Source organism: Nematolebias whitei, chromosome 15 (genome assembly GCF_014905685.2).
Source record: "Nematolebias whitei isolate Nwh7 chromosome 15, NemWhi1, whole genome shotgun sequence".
NCBI lineage: Eukaryota > Metazoa > Chordata > Actinopteri > Cyprinodontiformes > Rivulidae > Nematolebias > Nematolebias whitei.
In genome coordinates this window covers 7,668,920-7,673,119 of record NC_056512.1, presented here as the reverse complement: position 1 = coordinate 7,673,119, position 4,200 = coordinate 7,668,920, and the positions used below count along the sequence as shown (strand labels likewise).

The following is a 4,200-nucleotide window of genomic DNA, read 5'->3' as shown; positions in this document are numbered from 1 at the left end:
TGCAGAATAACAGAAAAAACTTATTTGAATTAACTTATATATATATATATATATTGCTAGCATGCATAACAACGTTGCAGTTAGGTTAAGGGAAAGCAAGAAAGAGTTTCATCAAGTTAATTCAAATAAGTTTTCTCTGTTATTCTGCAACATAAAATATTACATTTTATGTGTTATAGAGACGCAGGAGAGAAGACACAAGAAGAGGTGAAGCTCCAAAACAAATAACAACTTAAAGACTCCGCAGTCTCTGAAGGATCGCCTGCAGCCTTCATGATAACAGTTATACTAAGATGACGTCATGCTGATAAATGAAAGAGTTAATGTGAAACTGACTCTGACACTGACCTTCAAAGAATAAGTTGTGTATGACCTTCAGTCACCACCACATGAAATATAACACAAAAACTCCAACTGACAGAACTTCTTCCTTTTTAACAACTCCAACAGCTTTCAGTTTGATAACTGTTGGAAAAGTTCCATCCGCCTATATCAACTATTTTGCTAACACAGTTACTGAGTTATGAGCGTATTTTTACACAAAGGTGATGCACAGTTTGTTGGTACTCAGGGTATTTAATCAGTGTCAACCACTTCTACTCCAAACTCAAACAGCTATAACCAATATTTAGGTCACTTGGCTGTGGCGGCCATCTTGAATCGGGTTGACTCTGGTTAAACAGCTCATTACATTCTGCAAGTTTTGTTGCAATCCCAGGTGTTCATGAGCTATTTTGCTAACACACACACACACGATCCTCCTCCTCTCCCACTTCTCTATTTTTATAATTCAGGTCGCTCCTTGTGTCGTTTTATGGCTGCCTAAGATTTATGATATCCTTTCACCTGGCAGCGCACGCGCGCGCGTGAACCCAGTTAAAACAGATAGCTGTGGCTACGCTCTGCTGAATGGGAGGATGAGCTCAGTGTAGGTGGAAGGTGGGATCCTGAATTGTGTCCGTCTGCAACTTTTCTTCAGACAAAAAGGACAACAAAGCGTGCGCGCGGAGCGACGGACGCGCTGAAAAGCCTCATCACTCATTAACAAACCACTAATCAGCTCTTTTTTTATTCCCACCCTGTCAGAGCAGAACCAGCACGGGGAGGATTCCTCTGACTTGTAACAGCAGGTTCGTGCTTGTTGGAGGATCGAGTGTTTTCTGGACCGTTTGGGTTTGGACCCGGATTTTGTCTCTGACTCGGTACTGATCCAGTTTTCCTTTTCCCTCCGCCGGGATTCAGACATGGAGGTCACAGAGAATGACACAAAGGATTTTCCTCTGATTCCCGCTTTGTGGAAATCACCTTGTCAGCGCCATGTTTGCTGCTGGAATATACTGGTTTTAATCATGTTCACTTTGAAGCAACTTTTTTCATTTCAGCTCTTTAAATCACCGGAACTGCCGCCTCATGTTTATTATTAATATTCACACCTCCATGCTCATGTAACAGACACTCATAATAATAACTATTATAAGATGCTATTTGTTGGTTTAATAAAAAAACGAAATAAATCAGTAAAACGTGTAAATGGTCACATATTTGAGCTTTTTTTTAATTATTTGTGTTCATTGTATCTAATCTGTGTTTCAGCTCGTGCAGGGGTCTGTTATTTGTCACAGAATCAGACCATGCAGACAAAGGAGAAAAAAAAAAAAAAAAAACAGCAGCACATACTGGGATTTTATCTTTTTTTTCCCCTCTCCTGGATGTTTATGGGAATACAATTAGCTTTCAGAAAAAGTCTTGGGATGAACGGGAATAAAAGAAGGAATCAAAACGTCGAGCTTTAATTTTGTAATAATGTGAATTGTAAAATCAGGGAGCAGACAGCGTGGGAGATAACATGAGACCAACATGCTGCAGTCCATGACGTTACCCCAATAAATTTATATTTTAAGTTTTACAAATTTTTGTTTGTCTGAGTTTGCGCACCATCTGCAGATAAATATTATGGGGACAAACAGAAAGGAACATTCTCCTTCAGGTTCACTCTGGAAGGTATAAATTAATCAAAGAGGGAAATTAAAATTATAAGAACAATATAAACTAAATCATAAACAGCTTCAACACAACAACCCAGAGAAAAATAAATGATCATGAATTTAGCACCAGAACAAGCAGCAGTAGTCAGAAACATGTCCATGTTTTCACCCCTGCACGCGCGTTCTAATTCTACAATAATAAATGGCGCTCTACTTGTTGCGTCAGGTTGGTCAAATCAAAGTGTGCGCGTGTTTCTGCGCCTGACAACTTCTCTAAAACACATAAATCAAAGCGCGCAGCAGCAGCCCCTCTGCTGCTTCACAAGCACTTTTTAGTTTCCACTCACGCACAGCTCGCTCCGCTCCATCCCGCACCAGCAGCTCTCCGTGCGTCCTCGGCCCGTCTGATGGCACGGAGCAGGAGGAGAAAACTACACGAGCCCAGCAGGCCGAGACAAAGACTGGAGGCCTCCTTCAGAGGGCCCGACGTGCTGAGGAGCCAAAATGGGAGCTGGGAGGGGGGGGGGGGGGTGTTGTGCTGTGTCAGACATTATCTGGACCCTGAGCCAAAATAATGCGCTGCTCTAAAATGAGATTAGATGAAGCAACAAACAGAGCAGCAGGAAAACAAACGAGGAAGTCCTTAAATTTATGCTGGAATATGTTTTCTATAAAAATCACTCTGAACAACAAAAAATCAGCTTCACAGCAAAAACTCATGACTGCAGCAAACTTTGTCCAGAGGCTCCTTACTCTTATCGCTTATCTGTAATGTTGTGTGCACGCGCACGGGCGCGCAAACACACCCACACAGAAAGAGAAAGAGGGAGAAAGAGACAGAGAGAAGAAATGCTGCAGTTGTGAACGTAAAATAATATTGTCCGTGCTCTCACCATGGTGCGTCATCACACTCATGGTATGTGCTGTGTGTGACTCTCAGCTTCAACCACAACTAATGTTAGCTCACTATTTGAAAAGGTGACTGACATAGCAATTCTTGTGCTGGTTAATGTTGGTTAGCTGTGGCAGCCATCTCAAATTGGACTGTCTTCAAAAGGTAATCAGATGTGAATAAAATAATTGTTTTCTGAAGCTTTTAATAAAAATAGTCCAGTGGTTCATGAGATATTTTCCTAACAGACAAACAGTGTTGAGTCTGACATTTAAAGCTAAAGTTCCTGTTTGCTGCATATCATTTGAGTCTTTGTAAAAATATTTTCTTCAGCCAAACCGAACGAATTGACTTATTTTTTATTTGTTTGTTTGCTTGTTTTTATAAGGTCAGTGAGCAATGGATGTATTCTGGAAACACCAAATGTGAATTAATTGTAAAACAAAAATACATGAATTTTTTTTTTCATGAGTTGCCACCTTGTCATAGTGGATGAGTTTGTAAATGGACTGCACTTCTATAGAGTCTCTGTAGTCAAGATACTCAAAGCTCTTTACAACACAATCTGTGCCATCATTTAACAAACATTCATACAGCCTCCAACTACACACAGATACATACAGCACTCTACTACAAACTAGGGATGCACCGATCCACTTTTTAAAACATCCGATCCGATCCCGAAACCTAAGTCTGAATATCGGCCGATACCGATCCAATTCCGATATCATCATCATCGTTGATTTTATATGAGGCTGTAATAATCTCCTCTCAAGTACAATTTGTACAAATATATGCATGAATGTCCAAAAAGGCAACTTGAGGTAAGTTTTATTAATGTTGGATACGTTTTAAAGTTAGAATTAAATTCTGCTAACACAAAACAAGTTTCTTTTTATTCCTAGCTTTAAAGTGGATATTAAAGTGATTAATTTTAAGTGATTATTTAGTTATTTTTATTTTTTTTAAATAAGGGGCAGATATAAGACTTTTTTTTCTTCTTGCTACACTCTTTTCATTCAATGTTTTCTTTTTCATGAATGAATTAATAAATAAAATATTAAATGTATTCAAACACCTGCTAAGTTCATGGCATAAACCAACAGACATGTTCCCGTTTTTAGTATTTTACATCACTATATAATGTAGCTGTTTTTGTTTTTAATATACTTTTCAAATCATGTTTTTTTTTATGATTGTTTACTGTTGTACTAACAAATATCTCCTGGAGGATAAACTATATCTTGGATGCAAGTATCAAACTGTGAAATCCTTCGTTTTCTACAACTGATAGTGGTCATTAAACATGATAAAGTTTAGCAA

At 38.7% G+C, this 4,200-nt stretch overlaps 1 protein-coding gene across 1 annotated transcript in view; it reads right to left on the bottom strand.

The window, feature by feature from the left end:
- Positions 1–2,391, bottom strand: part of hoxb3a (homeobox B3a) — a 17,446-nt gene extending 15,055 nt beyond the window's left edge. The window contains exon 1 of the mRNA XM_037689365.1: positions 2,333–2,391. The gene's annotated coding sequence lies outside the window, so the exon portion shown is untranslated. The remainder of the gene's footprint in view (positions 1–2,332) is intronic.
- Positions 2,392–4,200: the final 1,809 nt, after the last annotated feature.